The sequence below is a fragment of the Triticum aestivum genome, chromosome 2D (genome assembly GCF_018294505.1).
Source record: "Triticum aestivum cultivar Chinese Spring chromosome 2D, IWGSC CS RefSeq v2.1, whole genome shotgun sequence".
NCBI lineage: Eukaryota > Viridiplantae > Streptophyta > Magnoliopsida > Poales > Poaceae > Triticum > Triticum aestivum.
The window spans coordinates 610755142-610770610 of record NC_057799.1 but is presented as its reverse complement, the minus strand read 5'-3'; the positions used below and the strand labels follow the sequence as shown (position 1 = coordinate 610770610).

Below are 15469 nucleotides of genomic sequence, written 5' to 3'. Positions count from 1 at the left end.
TTGGGCCTTTCTTTTTTTTATTCGGCCTTTCTCTTTTTTCCTTTTTTTTGGGACAATGCTCTAATAATGATGATCATCACACTTCTATTTGTTTACAACTCAAAGATTACAACTCGATACTTAGAACAAAATATGACTCTACATGGATGCCTCCGGTGGTGTACCGGGATGGGCAATGAATCAAGAGTGACATGTATGATGAATTATGCATGGTGGCTTTGCCACAAATACGATGTCAACTACATGATCATGCAAGGCAATATGAAAATGATGAAGCGTGTCATAATAAATGAAACGGTGGAAAGTTGCATGGCAATATATCTCGGAATGGCTATGGAAATGCCATAATAGGTAGGTATGCTGGCTGTTTTGAGGAAGATATAAGGAGGTTTATGTGTGATAGAGCGTATCATATCACGGGGGTTGGATGCACCGGCGAAGTTTGCACCAACTCTCAAGGTGAGAAAGGGCAATGCACGGTACCGAAGAGGCTAGCAATGATGGAAGGGTGAGAGTGCGTATGATCCATGGACTCAACATTAGTCATAAAGAACTCACATACTTATTGCAAAAATCTACAAGTCATCAAAAACCAAGCACTACGCGCATGCTCCTAGGGGGATAGATTGGTAGGAAAAGACCATCGCTCGTCCCCGACCGCCACTCATAAGGATGACAATCAAAGAACACCTCATGTTTCAAATTTGTTACACAACGGTTACCATACGTGCATGCTACGGGACTTGCAAACTTCAACACAAGTATTTCTCAAATTCACAATTACTCAACTAGCACAACTTTAATATCACCACCTTCATATCTCAAAACAATCATCAAGTATCAAACTTCTCATAGTATTCAATGCACTCTATATGAAAGTTTTTATTATATCCATCTTGGATGCCTATCATATTAGGACTAATTTTATAGCCAAAGCAAATTACCATGCTGTTCTAAAGGACTCTCAAAATAATTTAAGTGAAGCATGAGAGATCAATAATTTCTATAAAATAGAACCACCACCGTGCTCTAAAAAGATATAAGTGAAGCACTAGAGCAAAATTATATAGCTCAAAAGATATAAGTGAAGCACATAGAGTAGTCTCATAAATTCCGATTCATGTGTGTCTCTCCCAAAAGGTGTGTACAACAAGGATGATTGTGGTAAACTAAAAATCAAAGACTCAAATCATACAAGACGCTCCAAGCAAAACACATATCATGTGGTGAACGAAAATATAGCATCAAGTAAAGTTACCGATGGACGAAGACAAAAGAGGGGATGCCTTCCGGGGCATTCCCAAGCTTAGGCTTTTGGTCGTCCAAGGATTTTACCTTGGGGTGCCTTGGGCATCCACAAGCTTAGGCTCTTGCCACTCCTTATTCCATAATCCATCAAATCTTTACCCAAAACTTGAAAACTTCACAACACAAAACTCAACAGAAAATCTCATGAGCTCTGTTAGCGAAATAAAACAAACCACAACTTTAAGGTACTGTAATGAACTCATTCTTTATTTATATTGGTGTTAAACCTACTGTATTACAACTTCTATATGGTTCATACCCCCTGATACTAGCCATAGATTCATCAAAATAAGCAAAGAACACACGAAAAACAGAATCTGTCAAAAACAGAACAGTCTGTAGTAATCTGTATCAAACGCAAACTTTCTGTAACTCGAAAATTCTAAAAAAATAGGACAACCTAAATAATTTGTTTATTGATCTATTGCAATTGTAATCAGTATTTTATCATGTTCTGGTGATTTTTAACAATTGTTTTCGTGAGCAGAAAGTTTCTGACTTTTTCAGCAAGATCAAATAACTATCATCCAAGAAGATCCTATAGGTTTTACTTGGCACAAACACTAATTAAAACATAAAACCACATATAACCAGAGGCTAGATCAAATATTTATTACTAAACAGAAATAAAAATCAAGAAACAAAAAGAAAATTGGGTTGCCTCCCAACAAGCGCTATCGTTTAACGCCCCTAGCTAGGCATTGATAATTTCGATGATGCTCACATGAAAGACAATAATTGAAGAACAAAGAGAGCATCATATATCATGTGAAAAGCACATCTAAGTCTAACATACTTCCTATGCATAGGCATCTTGTAGGCAAACAAATTATCGAGACAAGCAAATACTAGCATATGCAAGGAAGAAGTGAGAAACAATAGCAATCTCAACATAACGAGAGGTAATTTAGTAACATGAAAATTTCTCCAACCATATTTTCCTCTCTCATAATAATTACATGTGGGATCATATTCAAATTCAAAAATTTATCTATCACATAATATTTTCTCTATATGATCCACATGCATGCAAAGTTGACACTCTTCCAAAATAGTGGGAATATCATTAACTAAAGTCATGACCTCTCCAAACCCACTTTTATCAAAAATACCATAAGATTGAATATTCTTCAAATATTGGGATCTAAAGTTGACACTCTTCCAAACCCACCTTCAATATTATTGCAAACACTATTATCAATCTCATATTCATCATGGGGCTTAAATAAATTATCAAGATCATAAGAAGAATCACCCCAATCATGATCATTGCAACAAGTAGTAGACATAGCAAAACTAGCATCCCCAAGCTTAGGGTTTTGCGTATTATTAGCACAATTGACATCAAGAGAATTTATAATAACATCATTGCAATCATGCTTTTCATCGAAGGAACTATCAAGTATGGGTGCAATAGCAACGATCTCATGTTTAACATAAGGAACTATAGCAAATTAATCTTCATAAATATTGGCATCATGGCCACAAGAATAGCAAGCATCATGTTCATCAAAGGATATTTCAATCAAATCATCAAAATCATAATTATCTATAGATTCATGCATATCATTATTTTCTTCAGAAGCAACGGTCATTCTTTCAATAAATTCTTTGACATAGACATTATGAGCATAGTTTTCATAGCAATATTTAAGTATGTCAAAATTTTCAGATTCGTAGAGAGTAATATCATACTTTTCAATCAAAGAAGCAACTTCATAAGCACCCTTAAAAGCAACAAATTCTTCAATTTGTTCGATATCGTAGTAACTATAAACACCCTTTGCATAAAAAGATAAGATTTCATTATCATTAAACTCACATAGGTAGGGGAGGTGTTTTTTAGGGTTCTTAAAGCAACAACTAAAATCATAAATCTCACAAAGATTCCAAGCATAACACAGCAATCTGTTCATTTGATCCCATAAGAGTCTCCCTTTTTCAGACAAACGATGACGCACAAAAAGAGCATGCTCATCCAAAGATTTCCCATCAACTAGGCTAGTTGGGGTTTCAGCACGAGCGCATAAGGATCGAAGATGATCCAAGTAGAACACTTTAAGTGGATCCATATCAATAGATTTTTAGCAAGCAAAGATGCGAGCAAATAGAAGGCACATGGAAACACAAACAAAGATACATACGGGAGGAAGGCGAAGAAAAGGCAAAGGTGAAGTGGGGAGAGGAAAACGAGAGGCAAATGGCAAATAATGTAATGCGAGGGATAAGAGTTTGTGATGGGTACTTGGTATGTCTTGACTTGTGCATAAATCTCCCCGGCAACGGCGCCAGAAATGGCTAGTTGCTGGGAGATCAAATCTTGACTTGACTTGGCGTAAGCCTCCCCGGCAACGGCGCCAGAAATCCTTCTTGCTACCTCTTGAGCATGCATTGGTTTTCCCTTGAAGAGGAAAGGGTGATGCAGCAAAGTAGCGTAAGTATTTCCCTCAGTTTTTGAGAACCAAGGTATCAATCAAGTAGGAGGATACACGCAAATCGCCTCGTACCTACACAAACAAATAAGAACCTTGCAACCAACGCGATAAAGGGGTTGTCAATACCTTCACGGCCACTTGCAAAAGTGAGATCTGATAGAGATAATAAGATAAATATTTTTGGTATTTTTATAATATAGATTGGAAAGTAAAGATTGCAAAATAAAATAGATCAGAAACTTATATGATGGAAAATAGACACGGGGGCCATAGGTTTCACTAGTGGCTTCTCTCAAGATAGCATAATCTACGGTGGGTGAACAAATTACTGTCGAGCAATTGATAGAAAAGCGCATAGTTATGAGAATATCTAGGCATGATCATGTATATAGGCATCACGTCCGCGACAAGTAGACCGAAACGATTCTGCATCTACTACTATTACTCCACACATCGACCGCTATCCAGCATGCATCTAGAGTATTAAGTTCATAAGAACAGAGTAACGCATTAGGCAAGATGACATGATGTAGAGGGATAAACTCAAGCAATATGATATAAACCCCATCTTTTTATCCTCGATGGCAACAATACAATACGTGCCTTGCTGCCCCTGCTGTCACTGGGAAAGGACACCGCAAGATTGAACCCAAAGCTAAGCACTTCTCCCATTGCAAGAAAGATCAATCTAGTAGGCCAAACCAAACTGATAATTCGAAGAGACTTGCAAAGATATCAAATCATACATATAAGAATTCAGAGAAGAACCAAATATTGTTCATAGATAATCTTGATCATAAACCCACAATTCATCGGATCTCGACAAACACACCGCAAAAAGAATTACATCGAATAGATCTCCAAGAGAATCGAGGAGAACTTTGTATTGAGATCCAAAGAGAGAGAGAAGAAGCCATCTAGCTAATAAATATGGACCCGAAGGTCTGTGGTAAACTACTCACACATCATCGGAGAGGCTATGGTGTTGATGTAGAAGCCCTCCGTGATCGATTCCCCCTCCGGCGGAGCGCCGGAAAAGGCCCCAAGATGGGATCTCATGGGTACAGAATGTTGCGGCGGTGGAAATAGGGTTTCGTGGTGCTCTTGGATTTTTTCGGGGTATATGAGTATATATAGGCTAAAGAAGTAGGTTGGTGGAGCCACGAGGGGCCCACGAGGATGGGGGCGCGCCTACCCCCCTGGGCGCGCCTCCCTACCTCGTGGCCGCCTTGTTGCTTCCTTGACGTCCACTCCAGGTCTCCTGGATCACGTTTGTTCCAAAAATAACTCTCCCAAAGGTTTCATTCAGTTTGGATTCCGTTTGATATTCCTTTTTTGCGAAACACTGAAATAGGCAAAAAAAACAGCAATTTGCATTGGGCCTTTGGTTAGTAGGTTAGTCCCAAAAATAATATAAAAGTGTATAATAAAGCCCATTAAACATCCAAAACAGATAATATAATAGCATGGAACAATCAAAAATTATAGATACGTTGGAGACGTATCACATCCCCAAGCTTAATTCCTGCTCGTCCTCGAGTAGGTGAATGATAAAAACAGAATTTTTGATGTGAAATGCTTCCTAACATAATCTTCAATGTGATTTTATTTATTGTGGCATGAATGTTCAGATCCGAAAGATTCAAGATAAAAGTTTAATATTGACATAAAAATAATAATACTTCAAGCATACTAACTGAGCAATTATGTCTTCTCAAAATAACATGGCCAAAGAAAGTTCATCCCTACAAAATCATATAGTTTGGTCATGCTCCATTTTCGTCACACAAGAATGCTCTCATCATGCACAACCCCGATGACAAGCCAAGCAATTGTTTCATACTTTAGTAATCTCAAACTTTTTCAACCTTCATACAATACATGAGCGTGAGCCATGGATATAGCACTATGGGTGGAATAGAATATAATGACGGGGGTTATGTGGAGAAGACAAAAAAGGAGAAAGTCTCACATTGACGCGGCTAATCAACGGGCTAGGGAGATGCCCATCAATTGATATCAATGCAAGGAGTAGGGATTGCCATGCAACGGATTACTGTTGAGCAATTGACAGAATTGAGCATAGTTATGAGAATATCTAGGTATGATCATGTATATAGGCATCACGTCCGAGACAAGTAGACCGAAACGATTCTACATCTATTACTATTACTCCACACATCGACCGCTATCCAGCATGCATCTAGAGTATTAAGTTCATAAGAACAGAGTAACGTATTAGGCAAGATGACATGATGTAGAGGGATAAACTCAAGCAATATGATATAAACCCCATCTTTTTATCCTCGCTGGCAACAGTACAATACGTGCCTTGCTGCCCCTGCTGTCACTGGGAAAGGACACTGCAAGATTGAACCCAAAGCTAAGCACTTCTCCCATTGCAAGAAAGATCAATCTAGTAGGCCAAACCAAACTGATAATTCGAAGAGACTTGCAAATATATCAAATCATACATATAAGAATTCAGAGAAGAACCAAATATTGTTCATAGATAATCTTGATCATAAACCCACAATTCATCGGATCTCGACAAACACACCGCAAAAAGAATTACATCGAATAGATCTCCAAGAGAATCGAGGAGAACTTTGTATTGAGATCCAAAGAGAGAGAAGAAGCCATCTAGCTAATAACTATGGACCTGAAGGTCTGTGGTAAACTACTCACACATCAACGGAGCGGCTATGGTGTTGATGTAGAAGCCCTCCGTGATCGATTCCCCCTCCGGCGGAGCGCCCGAAAAGGCCCCAAGATGGGATCTCACGGGTACAGAAGGTTGCGGCGGTGGAAATAGGGTTTCGTGGTGCTCTCGGATGTTTTCGGGGTATATGAGTATATATAGGCGAAAGAAGTAGGTCGGTGGAGCCACGAGGGGCCCACGAGGGTGGGGACGCGCCTCCCCCCCCCCCCCCCCCGAGCCCGCCTCCCTGCCTCGTGGCCACCTCGTTGCTTCCTTGACGTCCACTCCAAGTCTCCTGGATCACGTTTGTTCCAAAAATAACTCTCCCGAAGGTTTCATTCCGTTTGATATTCCTTTTCTGCGAAACACTGAAATAGGCAAAAAAACAGCAATTTGCACTGGGCCTTTGGTTAGTAGGTTAGTCCCAAAAATAATAAAAGTGTATAATAAAGCCCATTAAACATCCAAAACAGATAATATAATAGCATGGAACAATCAAAAATTATAGATACGTTGGAGACGTATCAAGTATCCCCAAGCTTAATTCCTGCTCGTTCTCGAGTAGGTAAATGATAAAAACAGAATTTTTGATGTGGAATGCTTCCTAACATAATCTTAATGTAATTTTCTTTATTGTGGCATGAATGTTCAGATCCGAAAGATTCAAGATAAAAGTTTAATATTGACATAAAAATAATAATACTTCAAGCATACTAACTAAGCAAAATCCTATGCTCTGAATTTGGCGCAAGCCCACACTTGTTGTCTTATTGTCTCGCCTTTGTGCACTGAATGCAAGTTTTGGTACAAGTGTCTCACACAAAACCTATGCTCTGAGTCACAGAGCTGCTCATTGACAGCCTTGATTAGCCCCTAATAGAGAAAACAAGTTATATCTTAGTTTGTATGAACTGAACTTTAACAATAGTTTCTCTAAATATAACACTAGTAATTGAACATGAACAGTAACTGAATTTTAACACTAGTAACTGAACATGAACAGTAACTGAACATGAACGGTAACTGAATTGTAACACTAGTTCTCTGAATATGAACAGTAACTGAACGGTAACACTACTTTCTCTGAATATAAACAGTAACTGAACATTACCAGTGATTTACCTTCTGTTTTTCACTCATGATAGTGATTGTGCTTGTGTTAATTATGTTGAGGTCTTGCTTCAGTGTACAAAGGAACCAGTTCAAAGATGCATAACATTCTGTCTCCACCACTGCCATTGCAATAGGATAAATTGAGTCATTGCCATCAATACCAACTACAGTGAGTAATTGGCCACCATACTTTGTCTTTATGAATGTGCCATCAATACAAATGATTGGCATGCAGCCCTTTAGCCAACCTAATTTACAAGATGCCAAACTTAAGTAGCAAGTACTAAATAGGCCATTCTCTAGGTTCAGATAGAAAGATGACCCTGGATTGCTATGTCTTAGTTCATCTGCATATCTCTAAAGCAATGAGTACTGCTTCACCTCATCCCCACGCACAACTTCCAATGTTGCTTTCCTAGCTCTCCCTAGCTTGTGCCTGCTAACTTCCATGTTGAATTTCTTCCTAACTTTTCTTGAAAAGGTAGACAGTGACATCTTGTCATTGTCTCTGAACATCTTTACATATTTATTGGCAAGAAAAGGGGCTGTTAGTTCCTTTACATCCCAAACTTTTTCACATGTGTGCTGTCCAACATAAGTCTTTACAAGGAAAGACTGTGTCCTGTTGTCATTGACAGCCACAAGCTTCCAAGGGCAACCCTCTGAACACACAGCCTCAAACCTTTGCTTGTTTTTTCTTTTCTTCTTAATTTGCACCCTGTTCTTTACTGCATATTGTGCTACAACTTTCCTAAGTAGCTCCACTGAATCAAATACCATTCCTAGCTTGAACTGAGGGTTGTCCATGTCAACAGCAGGGTTGAATGTTTTAAACCTATATATAGGTTTCCCCTTCTTTTTCTTAGCCTTGTACTCCTCATCATCAGAGTCGCTTTTATGTCTTTTCTCCCAGTCATCCTCTTCTGGCAGTTGCAGATCATCCTCATGAACATCAACTGACCCAGGAACATGCCTATATTCAGCTCCTATGTTTTTGCCCTTCTCAACCATAGCATCATGCACAACATCATCTACATTCTTATCATAATCCTTATCATCCTCCTCCTCCATTCCATAATCACTGTCGTACCAAGTAGGATCAATGTCTGAATCACAATCATACTCTTCTTCTGAAACTTCTGAATTTTCTGACACATCTGATTTTTCTTGGTCCTCTGAACCAGGTGCATCTGCTTGTTGCTCTACAGTAGCTGCATTGTCTGAACTACCTGCCACTGTCTCTGATTTCATCTTCCCAATCTTCTCCTTGCTAAAAGGGCTCAATATAACTTTAGGTAGTGCAGGGGAACCTTTAATTGCAATGTCATCTTCCTCCTCTTGCTTCTCTTTTCTGATATGTTTAACAAACAGAACCAGTACCTTGGAGTAAACAGATGCTCTGGCCATCTTGAAACAGTCATTTTTCAAGTTAATTTCCACCACGTCTGCAAGAGTTTCACCAGGATAATTTCCACCACGCCTGTACATCTCAGTCCTACAACTAATTAGATGCACCACCAGTATTTCATCTATTGCATGAAGGAGAAAACCCTAACTAAAACTGGGGGATGGGATAGGGGGAGGGGGAAACTCACCGTACGTCGGACCCCCATGCCATTCAGTGCGAAGAACCGGCAACTCCACCGTCGGATGGAACAACATCTGGACCGGCACCCTGGCCGCCGACGAGCTCCATGACGCCGCAGCGCCGCCTGTCTCCTCTCCCATCAGCAACGAACAGAGGCGGCGAGAGAAAACAGAGGAGTGTTTCAATGCGGCATTGCGTGAGACTTCAGGGGTCTATTTGCAAAAAAAGCGGCCGTCCACAGCCGTCACGTGCGCCGCGCGTGACCTCAAATCAGAGAAAACCGGCGTCAGCACGGTTCAGCTGGCGTGTGTGACTTGATTGCACCCGCAATGCAAGTTCTGTGACGGGTTTTTCCGGTTTGCAAGTTGTGTGACTAAAATGCACCCGCAGTGCAAGTTCTTAGACCGCCAGTGCTATTTACTCAGAGCATCATTACATAGAGAGGCAGTTCCAACATTATTATTTACCATCGCTTGCATGTGTGAGTGTGACGACCGATCAGCTAGCGCTAGCTGCCGTGCAGTGCAGCAGCGCGACTCGGCTGCCGAGTCTTTCCTACCGAGTCTTTGGCGTGTCATCGTTGAGCAACCATGCAAAACCAAGACGATTCCTACGTTGGCAGCCAGCAGTAGCCGCGTGCTGGAGCAGGGCGCATGTGCAGCGCAGACTACGAGCGCTGGGAGCTCTGACCTGTGAGTAGTCAAGACGAGCAGGGGATTGCATCTCTGAAAGTACCCTTATCTGATGCGCGATGGGTTACTTGCAACTTGTAAGTAGCGCAATCCATAGATGATCACAAGAATAGATGCTCTGGGTGAACAGCAAAAACAAAAAAAAGTTAGCAAAATTAAAAAAATGAACTTTTTATAGTACATAAAAGACGAACAGTTTTTCTAATGGAGTGCAAAACTTCGTGGAGATTTGACACCGGAGGAGCTCAGGACAGAAAAAGGAAAATCATTGCTCCAAATTGATTTCTTTTTAACCTTTCTCATAACCGAATTTTATTTTTTGTCCAGAACTCCTCCGATGGCCAATTGCCATGAAATTTCGCACGCGCTTAGAAAACATGTTCATCTTTTATGTACCAAAAAAAATCAGTTTTTTATACATAAACCTGTGGGTGCTCGGTCAGAGCCAAAGGAGAAGAGGGGATTCATCACTAGCTGTGGGTGCCCCAGATCTGGAGGTGCTGATCCTGCCCCTACTGCCCTCTTTTAGCCGTTGTGGTGGTAAAGTGAGTTTAGAGTTACAATCAGCCAACAAAAGTTCAGCTATACATGGATCAAAAAAGAAGTGGTGGTAAAGTGAGTTAGCAGGTATTGGTACTAACCTTTAAGAAGAAACAGAATAAATAAAAACTTGCACACAACTTTGCACTTTTTTAGTATGTATAAGAAATAAATATATAATAGTGCAGTTTTCACACTAATACAATTTATACACATGTTATATAGTACTTGCGTGTATACATTTTGCACTCACCCAAAGTCCCAAAATACACATAAAAACAGAGTAAAAATAGAAAAGCAAAAAAAGACATACAAACAGAAGAATGGGGAGGCGATAGAAGGAAACACGAAATGGGCTTTAGCCCAATAAGGAATCGACTGACCCACAATAGTGGTCAGCCAAAAATTTCAGCCCAAAGCATGACAACACACACAACAACAAAAAAACAAGGAGCGCGAATCTTGATAAAAAGATCAATGGCTCAAAAATCGACTGACCAAAATACATTTTTCAGCTGGTTGACATATAGCTAACGTGAGTTTGCTCTGTGACTTGTGTAAATCCGATGATGTATTTCAATTCTAAAACACGAAACCTTTGTAAAGGTTTGATGGTACAACTAATAATGTAATTAAAGACAATGAGTGCATGTTCAAAACAAACGAGTCCTACTGCATTTCAGAACGTAAATGCATTTGTTCCATAGTAAATACTTCAACTTCCACGGGAAAACGGTTGGACTTTTTTTCTGGGTGCGATCAGAGCAGCGTGTGGTCTGTCTCGTATCAGCAAAGATGCTTCAGTCAAGCTCGACTGAGTGGCGGCCGCGCCGTTGCTGCCACCAAAGATGTACACATGATGCTGGTGATGTGGCGTGTCACCATCGATGAAGATGTGCAACTCCCTGTACCACTAATCGGTGGCATGTAGCTTGCAGCCGGCATCCTTGAGGGGAGGGGAGTCAAGGGCGCCTCTAACCGCAGCACGTTGAGAGCATGCCTGACAGACGGTCTCAGCTTCAGATCGAGCTGAGCACACCAGAGCCTGACGATCAGCACACACTTCATCTCCCGGGCATCGAATTATTCTCCCAGCCGTGTGTCAGCGGCGTCCAGAATCTTCCCTCTTCCATATGAGCTCCAGACCCACTGAGCCAGGTGGACCGCATCTTCATCATCATCATCATCATCTTCTTCTTCTTCTTCTTCTTCTTCTTCTTCTTCTTCTTCTTCTTGCTGAACCACCGCCACGGGCCGTCTGCCGCAGGCGATCTCCAGGAGGACAACGCCGAAGCTGTAAACATCTGACTCGGCGTTGGCCCTGCCAGTGATCATGCATTCTGGATCCATGTATCCCATTGTGCCGGCGTGCGCCGTGGTGAGCGAACCTCGGCCGTGTTTGACCAGCCTGGCGAGACCGAAGTCGCCAAGCTTGGTGTTGAAGGACGCATCCAGCATGATGTTTTGCTTGGCTTGATGTCCCTATGCGGGACGCACTGCTCCCACTCCTGATGTAGGTAGAGAAGCGCGGATCCTAACCCGAGCACAATCTCATGCCTGAAGATAGAAACATATACAACATTAATCATCATCTGCTGAGGGCTAATGAAGCAATGTGATACTCCCTTCTTTTTTATTTACTCCATGAATTAGCTTTGGTCAAAGTCAAGTTTTATAAACTTTGACAAAATTTATAGACAAAAATATTAATATATACAATAACAAATTAATACCATTAGATTCATTATTAAATGTACTTTCACATCATATAGATTGTTACGGTAAATATTTATATTGTTTACTATAAACTTGGTCAAACTTTATGAAGTTTGATTTCAGACAACTCTAATATGCAGAGTAAATAAAAACGGAGTAGTAATATGCAGAGTGAGGTGCTGCTTCTTCTCTGGTGGGCGTACCTAACCGACCATGGAAGAATGGCATTATTGGCAGCGTAGATATGCCTGTCGAGGCTGCCGTTGGGCATCAACTCGTAGATGAGGAGCAACTCACGGCCTCCATGGCATCACCCAATAAGCTCCACGAGGTTCTTGTGGTGAAGCCGGCTTATGACCCTCACCTCAGAGGCATACTCCTTCCTCCCCTGCTTGGAGTCCTTGGAGACTTTTTTGATGGCCACGTGAAGGTCCAGTTCCTTGAGGAATCCTTTGTACACCGAGCCGAAGCACCCTTGTCCGAGCTTCTTATCGTTGGAAAAGTTGTCGGTGGCCATGGCCAAGTCGCTGTAGCAAAACCGCTTGGGCACGGTTCCTTTCTCGAAGTCTTCTTCCATGCTCTGATTGTCATCAAAGAAGCCGGCCTCTGATAGCCCTTGCTCCGTTGCTCGGTGATGGTTTTCCGCCCGGTTTCGCCGTAGGAGGAGACAGATCAAAGTGACGAAAACGAGCAAAAACAACATAGAACCTACAGAGATTCCGGTCAGAAGCCCGGTTCCGTTCCGAGGAGACGAAGATTCTGTGAAAGAATTCCAAGCAGAATGACACTGGATTAGCGTGTGTCTCGCTGGTTCAATTCAAACATGCGTAACATGTGACACGATGGTTTGGGCGCCTGAGGCGTCATCCACCACCAAATTGCCGTCCTGAATGCCACGACGGGGTTCGTGGACACCAGGTCCGGGTTGTCTAGGAGGTCCAGCCCCAACGCCTCCCCGGCTTGTCGGTAGTTGAAGTCGCTGTGACAATGAACTGTGTAATTGCTAGGATTACTAAATCTCAGTCAACTGAGAGTCAATTATGTTCGTGATATCTTACGTGAAAATCCATGCAAATTTTCTTTTTAATTTTGTCTATCTTCTTTTTATATTTGTGTTACTTGACCGAGACTTGTTTATGTCTCAGTCAACTGAGATCTAGCCACACCTACTTACTAATATGAAACTCACACTAGATTCATGTCTAAAAAAGAATAGCGAAACGATATGATGTACAGTTCGTGTCATACTATTAAAATATATGTATATAATAAAGCAGGGCAAAAGCCTGTTTCATGTTTCTTACTAGGTCAGCTGTACTGGTCCTCGTCCATAGTAGGGCGTGATCACTGGATTTTGCTCTTTCACAAAGCAGTAACCTGATAGCATGTCATACCGTGGATTCTCTCGTGACAGAAAAAAAAAAGGTTACACCCTTCGATCCATGCATATTAATTGTTGCTGAGTTAGTCCAATTTTAGTACAAAGTTGTACTAACTCAAAGACAATTGAAATAGGTCGGAGGGAGTAGTGAAAGCATAAGCGTCATCTCGCATCATACCGACGGTTTCTTGGGAGGTCTGCCCGAAGAAGGCGGCGAGCTCCCGTCTGCGGGTCTTGTCGTCGCCGGTGTTGCCGAAGGCAGGGAAGTTGCTCGTGGCCTTGACGAACGCGTCGTAGGTGTAGAACGCGCCGCCCTCGCAGCTGCCTTTGCTGCGGTTGCTCAGCATGGCGTCGAACTTCTCCCGGGTGATGATCGACGGCACGCCGGCCTCCTGCTGCCCGCCGGCACCCGCGAGCAGCGCCGCGCAGCCGGCGAAAGCGAGGAGCCCGAAGACCCTCATGTTTGCGCGTGAGGCCTGAGCCGAGCGAGAACGGTGTGGTGTGACTTGACTTGGGAGTGCAATGCCATCGCCCATGGTTTTATCGCAATCGCAAGGCTGTGAAGCTTTTGTTTTTATGTTTGGAGGAAAGCAAGGTCGTGGTCAAGAACTCTCATCTTTTACGACGTGGCATCATGGAAAACCTGCACTAGGGCCTGGACCCTGCACGCCCGTGGAATCGTGGTCCATACGCTGCGAACACTGCGCCGGTTGATACGGCAACGGAAATTCCATTTCCCCTGGACGTACAGGAATGTTTTGTGGCTGGTCTTGGGCATTGGGGAAATATCAGGTCCTCCCGTTCTTGAAGTGCTTTCCATGCTCCAAATTGAAAACACCAATTTTAATTGTTTTAAAAATTCTGAAAAAAATATGGATGTTCACAACGAATATGACTACAACCCCTAAGACTTTCAGGTCCAAACTCAAAATGTACATTGAGATAAAAAAGACATTCAGATGTGAATAGTGTCAAATGTTGTTTTTGTCTTTTTATGACACTATTCAGGCTGGATTTCATATTTTTGTTTCTCAATGTTCATTTAGAGTTTGGATCTGAAATTTTTAGAAGTTGTAGTTACATTTCTTGTGAACATTCATATTTTTTTCTAGAATTTTTTGAAATACTTAAAATTGTTTTTTTAGTTGGAGCATTGGGAGTACCCCAAGAATGAGAGCACCTGATATTTCCCCTTGGCAGAAGACTTAGACTAGACCATTGTTTGGCCACCTATAGGGCAACGACAGCGCATTACATCGAGTACCATCAGCTCGTAGTTACTAGTTTGGCGTCATTGGTAGTATTTCCCTTCGCATGGCCCACCACTTCTGATTACGACTCTCTCTTCTTCCTCATTGGGGACGCCGACCTTGACATCGACTTCAGACTCTATCTTCCTCACTGGGGACGCCGACCTTGACACTGACTTTAGACTCTCTCTTCCTCATTGGGGACGCTAGCCTTGACATCGACCAATTACCGCACAGTACCATAGATCACCGTGTTGTTCTCGCCGTTGTCGTTGTTGCTGCAAGCATCGCTACGTGAATCCACTTGTCCGACAGCGATTGGTTGTAGCCGTGTGCGTCCCTCATCGGTGCAGAATCATACCTCCGTCCCAAATTACTTGTCTTAAATTTATCTAACACTAAAATGTGTCTAAATACAAACGAGTAATTAAAGACAAAGGGAGTATTATTAAGCCCCTCTTATTGCACCCTCTGCGTGTGATGAAAAAATCGCCTACTTTATAAACTACTATGTGTGATGGTTTTGTGCGTCACTCACTAGCGCACAAACGTGTATGATATCATGCGGATGGGTTGCATGGACGATTGTGTTTGATGTGTTGTACAATCGCACATGGTACGAGAGGGCTGACTGTGTACGACACAGCCGAATAAACACATTTCAATCATGCGAGATGTTGGCATGCATCTCACACATTTTATAAAGAGAAACATTTCCCTCCGGATGACCGGCCGAGCGTCGACC

General features: G+C 42.0%; 1 pseudogene; it reads right to left on the bottom strand.

The window, feature by feature from the left end:
* Positions 1-10820: 10820 nt before the first annotated feature.
* Positions 10821-13999, bottom strand: LOC123054939 (L-type lectin-domain containing receptor kinase IX.1-like; annotated as a pseudogene).
* Positions 14000-15469: the final 1470 nt, after the last annotated feature.